General features: G+C 44.5%; 12 non-coding genes across 12 annotated transcripts; all 12 read right to left on the bottom strand.

Moving 5' to 3' along the window:
- Positions 1-1,695: 1,695 nt before the first annotated feature.
- Positions 1,696-1,768, bottom strand: trnak-uuu (transfer RNA lysine (anticodon UUU)). The gene has a single exon. It is a non-coding gene; the product is annotated as a tRNA-Lys (tRNA).
- A 554-nt stretch (positions 1,769-2,322) lies between these two features.
- trnas-cga (transfer RNA serine (anticodon CGA)) lies at positions 2,323-2,404 on the bottom strand. The gene has a single exon. It is a non-coding gene; the product is annotated as a tRNA-Ser (tRNA).
- Positions 2,405-3,465: 1,061 nt separating this feature from the next.
- Positions 3,466-3,547, bottom strand: trnas-uga (transfer RNA serine (anticodon UGA)). The gene has a single exon. It is a non-coding gene; the product is annotated as a tRNA-Ser (tRNA).
- Positions 3,548-4,044: 497 nt separating this feature from the next.
- trnak-uuu (transfer RNA lysine (anticodon UUU)) lies at positions 4,045-4,117 on the bottom strand. The gene has a single exon. It is a non-coding gene; the product is annotated as a tRNA-Lys (tRNA).
- A 942-nt stretch (positions 4,118-5,059) lies between these two features.
- trnas-uga (transfer RNA serine (anticodon UGA)) lies at positions 5,060-5,141 on the bottom strand. Its single transcript has one exon. It is a non-coding gene; the product is annotated as a tRNA-Ser (tRNA).
- Positions 5,142-7,309: 2,168 nt separating this feature from the next.
- Positions 7,310-7,391, bottom strand: trnas-uga (transfer RNA serine (anticodon UGA)). Its single transcript has one exon. It is a non-coding gene; the product is annotated as a tRNA-Ser (tRNA).
- Positions 7,392-8,537: 1,146 nt separating this feature from the next.
- Positions 8,538-8,619, bottom strand: trnas-uga (transfer RNA serine (anticodon UGA)). The gene has a single exon. It is a non-coding gene; the product is annotated as a tRNA-Ser (tRNA).
- Positions 8,620-9,731: 1,112 nt separating this feature from the next.
- Positions 9,732-9,813, bottom strand: trnas-cga (transfer RNA serine (anticodon CGA)). Its single transcript has one exon. It is a non-coding gene; the product is annotated as a tRNA-Ser (tRNA).
- Positions 9,814-10,499: 686 nt separating this feature from the next.
- Positions 10,500-10,581, bottom strand: trnas-cga (transfer RNA serine (anticodon CGA)). The gene has a single exon. It is a non-coding gene; the product is annotated as a tRNA-Ser (tRNA).
- A 686-nt stretch (positions 10,582-11,267) lies between these two features.
- Positions 11,268-11,349, bottom strand: trnas-cga (transfer RNA serine (anticodon CGA)). Its single transcript has one exon. It is a non-coding gene; the product is annotated as a tRNA-Ser (tRNA).
- Positions 11,350-12,035: 686 nt separating this feature from the next.
- On the bottom strand, positions 12,036-12,117 carry trnas-cga (transfer RNA serine (anticodon CGA)). The gene has a single exon. It is a non-coding gene; the product is annotated as a tRNA-Ser (tRNA).
- Positions 12,118-13,193: 1,076 nt separating this feature from the next.
- Positions 13,194-13,275, bottom strand: trnas-uga (transfer RNA serine (anticodon UGA)). The gene has a single exon. It is a non-coding gene; the product is annotated as a tRNA-Ser (tRNA).
- Positions 13,276-14,869: the final 1,594 nt, after the last annotated feature.

The following is a 14,869-nucleotide window of genomic DNA, read 5'->3' as shown; positions in this document are numbered from 1 at the left end:
ACATCACACCTGCCCAGTATGCATCTGGTTTCCCAGTCTTTGTCATTTCTGCAGATATTAGGGACAATATATGAAAAACAACAAAAATAAACGTAACAGATGGAAATACTACTCAACTACTACTGATCACCACAAGCAAGGCTTTATTTCTCAATATTTCAGCAATATATGTCTATCAAATGAACAGTATAGCCTACCCTATCATATGACAAATGTGTTGATTGATAACAGTAATTAATTTCACAATTTATTTTACTCAGAAAGTTAATCCATAGGTCTACACTTCAACTAGGGTCTTCGTGCTGACGTCACTAGATTATTAAAAAAGCACACAAAAACACCTCAGGCGTTAACGGTTTTCACATCAGGTCAATGACACAAAACATAGTTAGATGAGCACCATTTATCGTAGAAAAATCTTTTAAACGACGACATTAACTGACCAAACAGACAAACAAACAAACGGCTAGCTTACGTTACCCTACGTAAACAGGGTTTACATCTAGTCTAATTAACCTTACACAATAAATATCGTAGTACAATCCGAATGTGTTAATGTAACAGAAAGAAAGAGACTAAATGTAAACGTAGGCCCCTATCGCAGTTTATTTAGAAAAATTCACAACAGCGGGTCATTTTAACGTATGGGGTTAATGTTACCGTTAAGTTACGTTACCCTTTCAACATCGTTTCCCACGTTTATCCAAAGGAGCTAAAGTTAGCAAAAACCTACTGTCTCATAGACTTTAAACATTCACCCTAAAGTCTATTATTAATATAACATACCTGTCAACGTCGCGAACCTGAGTTTGTAACCTGTCACTAAACGGTGGCCATCCAATCAGCGACGAGATTCGCATGACAACCTTACGCTGTATGATGGCTAAGGTCCCTCACCAATCAGACAACCGTGCATCGAGGCAGCAGTTGTTGATGATTGGATGCGTCGCAACATATTTTTTTTTTTTTTTTAATGCGTTGCAACATCGTTTCTTAGGAACTGATTGGCTGTTTTACCCCATGTTAGGACCTCGTTCGGATATGTTAGGAATTGTTAGGACTTGTGTTAGGAATTGTTAGGACTTGTTAGGAGAGCGTTAGGAATTGTTAGGACTTGTTAGGAGAGCGTTAGGACTTGTTAGGAGAGCGTTAGGATGTGTTTGGCAGTCCTACTGCCGGCGGGTACGGCCACGACTACTCCTGTCTGTGGGTCACATGCTATTTTCTTTTCTGGATGTGAGCAACAGAGGACACTGGGGCCAACCATCAATGCAAAAGCGAGCAGCGGAGGATGCACTCGGCTAAAATACTGTGATGGCAAAAAGAAGTTCAACGACGTCTTCACCTACACGAAAAGAGTGTCGTGATCCGGATTTGGACTGGGGATGCTGCAGGCACAACACAAAGTACTAAACACTATACAGAGAAAGCAAACCACTCTCTCAGGCCTGCACACGACCGCTTAGAAGTGACTGAACATACATAGTCGACAGCAAGCTTCAGCTCGTTTCTCTAAAGTCCCCCACCACTGCTTGCTGAGACAGCAAACAAGCATTACAGAAGGCAAAACAACACCAAATGCTGGGAAATAACACATCGCCACATCTTTTCTTGAAGAGGAAGCCCACCTCCCTCAAAGGCTGGTAAGAGGACAGCAAGTGATTAGGGGAGGTCTGCAACAAATTGACCGACCTTCGCCCAAACAGGGACTTGAACCCTGGACCCTCAGATTAAAAGTCTGATGCTCTACCGACTGAGCTATCCGGGCTCTTTCCAAGGAACAGGCTCCTCTGGGATTTAACAGCACTTTCTCCATAAAGTGCTCCTGCTTTGTCAGCTTAAAATTTGTGGCATCAAATGATGAAGACCACAATTTATAAAGGGACAAAAGAGATGGGCTGCTCCTGGCAAGCTAGGAACACTGACATTGAAAGAGTGTTCTTTTTTTCATGGCCAGTTGCTAACTCTAAGGTGTTTTGGACAAACAAGTAATTGGTACATAATGAGTTTCATTATGCTAAGAGAGAGCAAATCCGACATTTCAAAACACTAATATGCAAGATTCTCCACAAAATAGAATGCAGCAACTCTTGAGCTGCACACTGTGAAGGCCTTGAAGTTATCGGGGATGCCAAAGCCATTGCTCCAAATGCCTGAATAGAATGGGCAAAATCACAGATGATCTGGGCCTTTTGAAACGGTGCTCACTTCAGGCTTGAAAAGAGATGTGGGTTTCCTAATATACGTGCTGCATATGAAGTTAAAGAAAAAAGCAGCTCGTACACAGCTCCTGTCGCAAACAGACAAAGTGACGAGGAACCACGTAGTCGGCAGGGTTCGAACCTGCGCGGGGAGACCCCAACGGATTTCGAGTCCATCGCCTTAACCTCTCGGCCACGACTACTCCTGTCTGTGAGTCACATGCTATTTTATTTTCTGGATGTGAGCAACAGATAACACCGTGGCCAACCATCAATGCCAATTTGAGCAGCAGAGGATGCACTCGGCTAAAGTACTGTGATGGCAAAAAGGAGTTCAATGACAAGGTACAGGCACCTCTGGGATTTAACAGCACTTTCTCCATAAAGTCCTCCTGCTTTGTCAGCTTAAAATTTGTGGCATCAAATGATGAAGGCCACAATTTGTAAAGGGGCAAGAGAGATGGGCTGCTCCTGGCAAGCTAGGAACACTGACATTGAAAGGGTGTTCTTTTTTCATGGCCAGTTGCTAACTCTAAGGTGTTTTGGACAAACAAGTAATTGGTACATCGTGAGTTTCATTATGCTAAGAGAGAGCAAATCCGACATTTCAAAACACTAATATGCAAGATTGTCCACAAAATAGAATGCAGCAACTCTTGAGCTGCACACTGTGAAGGCCTTGAAGTTATCGGGGATGCCAAAGCCATTGCTCCGATTGCCTGAATAGAATGGGCAAAATCACAGATGATCTGGGCCTTTTGAAACAGTGCTCACTTCAGGCTTGAAAAGAGATGTGCACAATTTAAAAAGGGACAAAAGAGATAGGCTGCTCCTGGCAATCTAGGAACATTGACATTGAAAGAGTGTTCTCTTTTTCATGGCCGGTTGCTAACTCTAAGGTGGTTTGGACAAACAAGCAATTGGTACATAATGAGTAGGTTTCTGTTTCACTATGCTAAGAGTGAACAAATCCGACATTTCAAAACACTAACATGCAAGATTCTCCACAAAATAGAATGCAGCAACTCTTGAGCTAAACACTGTGAAGGCCTTGGAGTTATCGGGGATGCCAAAGCCATTGCTCCGATTGCCTGAATAGAATGGCCAAAATCACCGTTGATCTGAGCCTTTTGAAACGGTGCTCACTTCAAGCTTGAAAAGAGATGTGGGTTGCACCTTTTAAGTGCTGCATATGAAGTAAGAGAAAAATCCAGATTGTACACAGCTCCTGGATGTCACAATCAGACAAAGTGACAAGGATCCACGTAGTCGGCAGGGTTCGAACCTGCGCGGGGAGACCCCAATGGATTTCAAGTCCATCGCCTTAACCTCTCGGCCACGACTACTCCTGTCTGTGGGTCACATGCTATTTTCTTTTCTGGATGTGAGCAACAGAGGACACTGGGGCCAACCATCAATGCAAAAGCGAGCAGCGGAGGATGCACTCGGCTAAAATACTGTGATGGCAAAAAGAAGTTCAACGACGTCTTCACCTACACGAAAAGAGTGTCGTGATCCGGATTTGGACTGGGGATGCTGCAGGCACAACACAAAGTACTAAACACTATACAGAGAAAGCAAACCACTCTCTCAGGCCTGCACACGACCGCTTAGAAGTGACTGAACATACATAGTCGACAGCAAGCTTCAGCTCGTTTCTCTAAAGTCCCCCACCACTGCTTGCTGAGACAGCAAACAAGCATTACAGAAGGCAAAACAACACCAAATGCTGGGAAATAACACATCGCCACATCTTTTCTTGAAGAGGAAGCCCACCTCCCTCAAAGGCTGGTAAGAGGACAGCAAGTGATTAGGGGAGGTCTGCAACAAATTGACAGACCTTCGCCCAAACAGGGACTTGAACCCTGGACCCTCAGATTAAAAGTCTGATGCTCTACCGACTGAGCTATCCGGGCTCTTTCCAAGGAACAGGCACCTCTGGGATTTAACAGCACTTTCTCCATAAAGTGCTCCTGCTTTGTCAGCTTACAATTTGTGGCATCAAATGATGAAGACCACAATTTATAAAGGGACAAAAGAGATGGGCTGCTCCTGGCAAGCTAGGAACACTGACATTGAAAGAGTGTTCTTTTTTTCATGGCCAGTTGCTAACTCTAAGGTGTTTTGGACAAACAAGTAATTGGTACATAATGAGTTTCATTATGCTAAGAGAGAGCAAATCCGACATTTCAAAACACTAATATGCAAGATTCTCCACAAAATAGAATGCAGCAACTCTTGAGCTGCACACTGTGAAGGCCTTGAAGTTATCGGGGATGCCAAAGCCATTGCTCCGATTGCCTGAATAGAATGGGCAAAATCACAGATGATCTGGGCCTTTTGAAACGGTGCTCACTTCAGGCTTGAAAAGAGATGTGCACAATTTAAAAAGGGACAAAAGAGATAGGCTGCTCCTGGCAATCTAGGAACATTGACATTGAAAGAGTGTTCTTTTTTTCATGGCCGGTTGCTAACTCTAAGGTGGTTTGGACAAACAAGCAATTGGTACATAATGAGTAGGTTTCTGTTTCACTATGCTAAGAGTGAACAAATCCGACATTTCAAAACACTAACATGCAAGATTCTCCACAAAATAGAATGCAGCAACTCTTGAGCTAAACACTGTGAAGGCCTTGGAGTTATCGGGGATGCCAAAGCCATTGCTCCGATTGCCTGAATAGAATGGCCAAAATCACCGTTGATCTGAGCCTTTTGAAACGGTGCTCACTTCAAGCTTGAAAAGAGATGTGGGTTGCACCTTTTAAGTGCTGCATATGAAGTAAGAGAAAAATCCAGATTGTACACAGCTCCTGGATGTCACAATTCCTGTCGCAAACAGACAAAGTGACAAGGATCCACGTAGTCGGCAGGGTTCGAACCTGCGCAGGGAGACCCCAATGGATTTCAAGTCCATCGCCTTAACCTCTCGGCCACAACTACTCCTTTCTGTGGGTCACATGCTATTTTCTTTTCTGGATGTGAGCAACAGAGGACACTGGGGCCAACCATCAATGCAAAAGCGAGCAGCGGAGGATGCACTCGGCTAAAATACTGTGATGGCAAAAAGAAGTTCAACGACGTCTTCACCTACACGAAAAGAGTGTCGTGATCCGGATTTGGACTGGGGATGCTGCAGGCACAACATAAAGTACTAAACACTATACAGAGAAAGCAAACCACTCTCTCAGGCCTGCACACGACCGCTTAGAAGTGACTGAACATACATAGTCGACAGCAAGCTTCAGCTCGTTTCTCTAAAGTCCCCCACCACTGCTTGCTGAGACAGCAAACAAGCATTACAGAAGGCAAAACAACACCAAATGCTGGGAAATAACACATCGCCACATCTTTTCTTGAAGAGGAAGCCCACCTCCCTCAAAAGCTGGTAAGAGGACAGCAAGTGATTAGGGGAGGTCTGCAACAAATTGACAGACCTTCGCCCAAACAGGGACTTGAACCCTGGACCCTCAGATTAAAAGTCTGATGCGCTACCGACTGAGCTATCCAGGCTCTTTCCAAGGAACAGGCACCTCTGGGATTTAACAGCACTTTCTCCATAAAGTGCTCCTGCTTTGTCAGCTTAAAATTTGTGGCATCAAATGATGAAGACCACAATTTATAAAGGGACAAAAGAGATGGGCTGCTCCTGGCAAGCTAGGAACACTGACATTGAAAGAGTGTTCTTTTTTTCATGGCCAGTTGCTAACTCTAAGGTGGTTTGGACAAACAAGTAATTGGTACATAATGAGTTTCATTATGCTAAGAGAGAGCAAATCCGACATTTCAAAACACTAATATGCAAGATTCTCCACAAAATAGAATGCAGCAACTCTTGAGCTGCACACTGTGAAGGCCTTGAAGTTATCGGGGATGCCAAAGCCATTGCTCCAATTGCCTGAATAGAATGGGCAAAATCACAGATGATCTGGGCCTTTTGAAACGGTGCTCACTTCAGGCTTGAAAAGAGATGTGGGTTTCCTAATATACGTGCTGCATATGAAGTTAAAGAAAAAAGCAGCTCGTACACAGCTCCTGTCGCAAACAGACAAAGTGACGAGGATCCACGTAGCCGTTAAGGTTCGAACCTGCGCGGGGAGACCCCAACAGATTTCGAGTCCATCGCCTTAACCTCTCGGCCACGACTACTCCTGCCTGTGAGTCACATGCTATTTTCTTTTCTGGATGTGAGCAACAGAGAACACCGTGGCCAACCATCAATGCCAATGTGAGCAGCAGAGGATGCACTCGGCTAAAGTACTGTGATGGCAAAAAGGAGTTCAATGACAAGGTACTGGCACCTCTGGGATTTAACAGCACTTTCTCCATAAAGTGCTCCTGCTTTGTCAGCTTAAAATTTGTGGCATCAAATGATGAAGACCACAATTTGTAAAGGGGCAAGAGAGATGGGCTGCTCCTGGCAAGCTAGGAACACTGACATTGAAAGAGTGTTCTTTTTTTCATGGCCGGTTGCTAACTCTAAGGTGGTTTGGACTAACAAGCAATTGGTACATAATGAGTTTCACTATGCTAAGAGAGAGCAGATCCTACATTTCAAAACACTAATATGCAAGATTCTCCACAAAATAGAATGCAGCAACTCTTGAGCTGTGAAGGCCTTGAAGTTATCGGAGATGCCAAAGCCATTGCTCCGATTGCCTGAATAGAATGGGCAAAATCACAGATGATCTGGGCCTTTTGAAACGGTGCTCACTTCAGGCTTGAAAAGAGATGTACACAATTTATAAAGGGACAAAAGAGATAGGCTGCTCCTGGCAATCTAGGATCACTGACATTGAAAGAGTGTTCTTTTTTTCATGGCCAGTTGCTAACTCTAAGGTGGTTTGGACAAACAAGCAATTGGTACATAATGAGTAGGTTTCTGTTTCACTATGCTAAGAGTGAACAAGTCCGACATTTCAAAACACTAATATGCAAGATTCTCCACAAGATAGAATGCAGCAACTCTTGAGCTACACACTGTGAAGGCCTTGAAGTTATCGGGGATGCCAAAGCCATTGCTCCGATTGCCTGAAAAGAATGGCCAAAATCACCATTAATCTGAGCCTGTCACAATTCCTGTCGCAAACAGACAAAGAGACAATGATCCACGTAGTCGGCAGGGTTCGAACCTGCGCGGGGAGACCCCAATGGATTTCAAGTCCATCGCCTTAACCTCTCGGCCACGACTACTCCTGCCTGTGGGTCACATGCTATTTTTTTTCTGGATGTGAGCAACAGAGGACACTTGGGCCAACCATCAATGCAAAAGCGAGCAGCAGAGGATGCACTCGGCTAAAATACTGTGATGGCAAAAAGGAGTTCAACGACGTCTTCACCTACACGAAAAGAGTGTCGTGATCCGGATTTGGACTGGGGATGCTGCGGGCACAACACAAAGTACTAAACACTATACAGAGAAAGCAAACCACTCTCTCAGGCCTGCACACGGCCGCTTAGAAGTGACTGAACATACATAGTCGACAGCAAGCTTCAGCTCGTTTCTCTAAAGTCCCCCACCACTGCTTGCTGAGACAGCAAACAAGCATTACAGAAGGCAAAACAACACCAAATGCTGGGAAATAACACATCGCCACATCTTTTCTTGAAGAGGAAGCCCACCTCCCTCAAAGGCTGGTAAGAGGACAGCAAGTGATTAGAGGAGGTCTGCAACAAGCTGACAGACTTAAGCCCTGGACCCTCAGATTAAAAGTCTGATGCTCTACCGACGGAGCTAACCGGGCTCTTACCAAGGTACAGGCACCTCGGGGATTTAACAGCACTTTCTCCATAAAGTGTTCCTGCTTTGTCAGCTTAAAATTTGTGACATCAAATGATGAAGACCACAATATATAAAGGGACAAAAGAGATAGGCTGCTCCTGACAAGCTAGAAACACTGACATTGGAAATAGTGTTCTTTTTTTCGTGGCCGGTTGCTAACTCTAAGGTGGTTTGGACAAACAAGTAATTGGTACATAAATTGGTACATAAATTGAGTAGGTTTCTGTTTCACTATGCTAAGAGAGAACAAATCCGACATTTCAAAACACTAATATGCAAGATTCTCCACAAAATAGAATGCAGCAACTCTTGAGCTAAACACTGTGAAGGCCTTGGAGTTATCGGGGATGCCAAAGCCATTGCTCCGATTGCCTGAATAGAATGGCCAAAATCACCGTTGATCTGAGCCTTTTGAAACGGTGCTCACTTCAAGCTTGAAAAGAGATGTGGGTTGCACCTTTTAAGTGCTGCATATGAAGTAAGAGAAAAATCCAGATTGTACACAGCTCCTGGATGTCACAATTCCTGTCGCAAACAGACAAAGTGACAAAGATCCACGTAGTCTGCAGGGTTCGAACCTGCGCGGGGAGACCCCAATGGATTTCAAGTCCATCGCCTTAACCTCTTGGCCACGACTACTCCTGTCTGTGGGTCACATGCTATTTTCTTTTCTGGATGTGAGCAACAGAGGACACTGGGGCCAACCATCAATGCAAAAGCGAGCAGCGGAGGATGCACTCGGCTAAAATACTGTGATGGCAAAAAGAAGTTCAACGACGTCTTCACCTACACGAAAAGAGTGTCGTGATCCGGATTTGGACTGGGGATGCTGCAGGCACAACACAAAGTACTAAACACTATACAGAGAAAGCAAACCACTCTCTCAGGCCTGCACACGACCGCTTAGAAGTGACTGAACATACATAGTCGACAGCAAGCTTCAGCTCGTTTCTCTAAAGTCCCCCACCACTGCTTGCTGAGACAGCAACCAAGCATTACAGAAGGCAAAACAACACCAAATGCTGTGAAATAACACATCACCACATCTTTTCTTGAAGAGGAAGCCCACCTCCCTCAAAGGCTAGTAAGAGGACAGCAAGTGATTAGGGGAGGTATGCAACAAACTGACAGACTTAAGCCCTGGACCCTCAGATTAAAAGTCTGATGCTCTACCGACGGAGCTATCACCAAGGTACAGGCACCTCTGGGATTTAACAGCACTTTCTCCATAAAGTGTTCCTGCTTTGTCAGCTTAAAATGTGTGGCATCAAATGATGAAGACCACAATATATAAAGGGACAAAAGAGATAGGCTGCTCCTGGCAAGCTGACATTGAAAGAGTGTTCTTTTTTTCGTGGCCGGTTGCTAACTCTAAGGTGGTTTGGACAAACAAGTAATTGGTACATAAATTGGTACATAAATTGAGTAGGTTTCTGTTACACTATGCTAAGAGAGAACAAATCCGACATTTCAAAACACTAATATGCAAGATTCTCCACCAAATAGAATGCGGCAACTCTTGAGCTGCACACTGTGAAGGCCTTAAAGTTATCGGGGATGCCAAAGCCATTGCTCCGATTGCCTGATTAGAATGGGCAAAATCACAGATGATCTGGGCCTTTTGAAACGGTGCTCACTTCAGGCTTGAAAAGAGATGTGGGTTTCCTAATATACGTGCTGCATATGAAGTTAAAGAAAAAAGCAGCTGGTACACAGCTCCTGTCGCAAACAGACAAAGTAACGAGGATCCACGTAGTCGGCAGGGTTCGAACCTGCGCGGGGAGACCCCAACGGATTTCGAGTCCATCGCCTTAACCTCTCGGCCACGACTACTCCTGCCTGTGAGTCACATGCTATTTTATTTTCTGGATGTGAGCAACAGATAACACCGTGGCCAACCATCAATGCCAATGTGAGCAGCAGAGGATGCACTCGGCTAAAGTACTGTGATGGCAAAAAGGAGTTCAATGACAAGGTACAGGCACCTCTGGGATTTAACAGCACTTTCTCCATAAAGTGCTCCTGCTTTGTCAGCTTAAAATTTGTGGCATCAAATGATGAAGACCACAATTTATAAAGGGACAAAAGAGATGGGCTGCTCCTGGCAAGCTAGGAACACTGACATTGAAAGAGTGTTCTTTTTTTCATGGCCAGTTGCTAACTCTAAGGTGTTTTGGACAAACAAGTAATTGGTACATAATGAGTTTCATTATGCTAAGAGAGAGCAAATCCGACATTTCAAAACACTAATATGCAAGATTCTCCACCAAATAGAATGCGGCAACTCTTGAGCTGCACACTGTGAAGGCCTTAAAGTTATCGGGGATGCCAAAGCCATTGCTCCGATTGCCTGATTAGAATGGGCAAAATCACAGATGATCTGGGCCTTTTGAAACGGTGCTCACTTCAGGCTTGAAAAGAGATGTGGGTTTCCTAATATACGTGCTGCATATGAAGTTAAAGAAAAAAGCAGCTGGTACACAGCTCCTGTCGCAAACAGACAAAGTAACGAGGATCCACGTAGTCGGCAGGGTTCGAACCTGCGCGGGGAGACCCCAACGGATTTCGAGTCCATCGCCTTAACCTCTCGGCCACGACTACTCCTGCCTGTGAGTCACATGCTATTTTATTTTCTGGATGTGAGCAACAGATAACACCGTGGCCAACCATCAATGCCAATGTGAGCAGCAGAGGATGCACTCGGCTAAAGTACTGTGATGGCAAAAAGGAGTTCAATGACAAGGTACAGGCACCTCTGGGATTTAACAGCACTTTCTCCATAAAGTGCTCCTGCTTTGTCAGCTTAAAATTTGTGGCATCAAATGATGAAGACCACAATTTATAAAGGGACAAAAGAGATGGGCTGCTCCTGGCAAGCTAGGAACACTGACATTGAAAGAGTGTTCTTTTTTTCATGGCCAGTTGCTAACTCTAAGGTGTTTTGGACAAACAAGTAATTGGTACATAATGAGTTTCATTATGCTAAGAGAGAGCAAATCCGACATTTCAAAACACTAATATGCAAGATTCTCCACCAAATAGAATGCGGCAACTCTTGAGCTGCACACTGTGAAGGCCTTAAAGTTATCGGGGATGCCAAAGCCATTGCTCCGATTGCCTGATTAGAATGGGCAAAATCACAGATGATCTGGGCCTTTTGAAACGGTGCTCACTTCAGGCTTGAAAAGAGATGTGGGTTTCCTAATATACGTGCTGCATATGAAGTTAAAGAAAAAAGCAGCTGGTACACAGCTCCTGTCGCAAACAGACAAAGTAACGAGGATCCACGTAGTCGGCAGGGTTCGAACCTGCGCGGGGAGACCCCAACGGATTTCGAGTCCATCGCCTTAACCTCTCGGCCACGACTACTCCTGCCTGTGAGTCACATGCTATTTTATTTTCTGGATGTGAGCAACAGATAACACCGTGGCCAACCATCAATGCCAATGTGAGCAGCAGAGGATGCACTCGGCTAAAGTACTGTGATGGCAAAAAGGAGTTCAATGACAAGGTACAGGCACCTCTGGGATTTAACAGCACTTTCTCCATAAAGTGCTCCTGCTTTGTCAGCTTAAAATTTGTGGCATCAAATGATGAAGACCACAATTTATAAAGGGACAAAAGAGATGGGCTGCTCCTGGCAAGCTAGGAACACTGACATTGAAAGAGTGTTCTTTTTTTCATGGCCAGTTGCTAACTCTAAGGTGTTTTGGACAAACAAATAATTGGTACATAATGAGTTTCATTATGCTAAGAGAGAGCAAATCCGACATTTCAAAACACTAATATGCAAGATTCTCCACAAAATAGAATGCAGCAACTCTTGAGCTGCACACTGTGAAGGCCTTGAAGTTATCGGGGATGCCAAAGCCATTGCTCCAATTGCCTGAATAGAATGGGCAAAATCACAGATGATCTGGGCCTTTTGAAACGGTGCTCACTTCAGGCTTGAAAAGAGATGTGGGTTTCCTAATATACGTGCTGCATATGAAGTTAAAGAAAAAAGCAGCTGGTACACAGCTCCTGTCGCAAACAGACAAAGTGACGAGGATCCACGTAGTCGGCAGGGTTCGAACCTGCACGGGGAGACCCCAACGGATTTCGAGTCCATCGCCTTAACCTCTCGGCCACGACTACTCCTGCCTGTGAGTCACATGCTATTTTCTTTTCTGGATGTGAGCAACAGAGAACACCGTGGCCAACCATCAATGCCAATGTGAGCAGCAGAGGATGCACTCGGCTAAAGTACTGTGATGGCAAAAAGGAGTTCAATGACAAGGTTCAGGCACCTCTGGGATTTAACAGCACTTTTTTTCCATAAAGTGCTCCTGCTTTGTCAGCTTAAAATTTGTGGCATCAAATGATGAAGACCATTATTTGTAAAGGGGCAAGAGAGATGGGCTGCTCCTGGCAAGCTAGGAACACTGACATTGAAAGAGTGTTCTTTTTTTCATGGCCGGTTGCTAACTCTAAGGTGTTTTGGACAAACAAGTAATTGGTACATAATGAGTTTCATTATGCTAAGAGAGAGAAAATCCGACATTTCAAAACACTAATATGCAAGATTCTCCACAAAATAGAATGCAGCATCTCTTGAGCTGCACACTGTGAAGGCCTTGAAGTTATCGGGGATGCCAAAGCCATTGCTCCGATTGCCTGAATAGAATGGGCAAAATCACAGATGATCTGGGCCTTTTGAAACGGTGCTCACTTCAGGCTTGAAAAGAGATGTGCACAATTTAAAAAGGGACAAAAGAGATAGGCTGCTCCTGGCAATCTAGGAACATTGACATTGAAAGAGTGTTCTTTTTTTCATGGCCGGTTGCTAACTCTAAGGTGGTTTGGACAAACAAGCAATTGGTACATAATGAGTAGGTTTCTGTTTCACTATGCTAAGAGTGAACAAATCCGACATTTCAAAACACTAACATGCAAGATTATCCACAAAAAAGAATGCAGCAACTCTTGAGCTAAACACTGTGAAGGCCTTGGAGTTATCGGGGATGCCAAAGCCATTGCTCCGATTGCCTGAATAGAATGGCCTAAATCACCGTTGATCTGAGCCTTTTGAAACGGTGCTCACTTCAAGCTTGAAAAGAGATGTGGGTTGCACCTTTTAAGTGCTGCATATGAAGTAAGAGAAAAATCCAGATTGTACACAGCTCCTGGATGTCACAATTCCTGTCGCAAACAGACAAAGTGACAAGGATCCACGTAGTCGGCAGGGTTCGAACCTGCGCGGGGAGACCCCAATGGATTTCAAGTCCATCGTCTTAACCTCTCGGCCACGACTACTCCTGTCTGTGGGTCACATGCTATTTTCTTTTCTGGATGTGAGCAACAGAGGACACTGGGGCCAACCATCAATGCAAAAGCGAGCAGCAGAGGATGCACTCGACTAAAATACTGTGATGGCAAAAAGGAGTTCAACGACGTCTTCACCTACACGAAAAGAGTGTCGTGATCCGGATTTGGACTGGGGATGCTGCGGGCACAACACAAAGTACTAAACACTATACAGAGAAAGCAAACCACTCTCTCAGGCCTGCACACGGCCGCTTAGAAGTGACTGAACATACATAGTCGACAGCAAGCTTCAGCTCGTTTCTCTAAAGTCCCCCACCACTGCTTGCTGAGACAGCAAACAAGCATTACAGAAGGCAAAACAACACCAAATGCTGGGAAATAACACATCACCACATCTTTTCTTGAAGAGGAAGACCACCTCCCTCAAAGGCTGGTAAGAGGACAGCAAGAGATTAGGGGAGGTCTGCAACTAACTGACAGACTTAAACCCTGGACCCTCAGATTAAAAGTCTGATGCTCTACCGACTGAGCTATCCGGGCTCTTACCAAGGTACAGGCACCTCGGGGATTTAACAGCACTTTCTCCATAAAGTGTTCCTGCTTTGTCAGCTTAAAATTTGTGGCATCAAATGATGAAGACCACAATATATTAAGGGACAAAAGAGATAGGCTGCTCCTGGCAAGCTAGGAACACTGACATTGAAAGAGTGTTCTTTTTTTCATGGCCGGTTGCTAACTCTAAGGTGGTTTGGACAAACAAGTAATTGGTATATAAATTGGTACATAAATTGAGTAGGTTTCTGTTTCACTATGCTAAGAGAGAACAAATCCGACATTTCAAAACACTAAAATGCAAGATTCTCCACAAAATAGAATGCAGCAACTCTTGAGCTGCACACTGTGAAGGCCTTGAAGTTATCGGGGATGCCAAAGCCATTGCTCCAATTGCCTGAATAGAATGGGCAAAATCACAGATGATCTGGGCCTTTTGAAACGGTGCTCACTTCAGGCTTGAAAAGAGATGTGCACAATTTAAAAAGGGACAAAAGAGATAGGCTGCTCCTGGCAATCTAGGAACATTGACATTGAAAGAGTGTTCTTTTTTTCATGGCCGGTTGCTAACTCTAAGGTGTTTTGGACAAACAAGTAATTGGTACATAATGAGTTTCATTATGCTAGGAGAGAGCAAATCCGACATTTCAAAACACTAAAATGCAAGATTCTCCACCAAATAGAATGCGGCAACTCTTGAGCTGCACACTGTGAAGGCCTTGAAGTTATCGGGGATGCCAAAGCCATTGCTCCAATTGCCTGAATAGAATGGGCAAAATCACAGATGATCTGGGCCTCTTGAAACGGTGCTCACTTCAGGCTTGAAAAGAGATGTGGGTTTCCTAATATACGTGCTGCATATGAAGTTAAAGAAAAAAGCAGCTCGTACACAGCTCCTGTCGCAAAGAGACAAAGTGACGAGGAGACCCCAACGGATTTCGAGTCCATCGCCTTAACCTCTCGGCCACGACTACTCCTGCCTGTGAGTCACATGCTATTTTCTTTTCTGGATGTGAGCAACAGAGAACAC

This window comes from Rhinichthys klamathensis, unplaced genomic scaffold (genome assembly GCF_029890125.1).
Source record: "Rhinichthys klamathensis goyatoka isolate OS25496 unplaced genomic scaffold, OSU_Roscu_1.1 h1tg000001l_1, whole genome shotgun sequence".
NCBI lineage: Eukaryota > Metazoa > Chordata > Actinopteri > Cypriniformes > Leuciscidae > Rhinichthys > Rhinichthys klamathensis.
The sequence above is the reverse complement of the archived record's forward strand: the minus strand, read 5'-3'. Positions and strand labels throughout refer to the sequence as shown.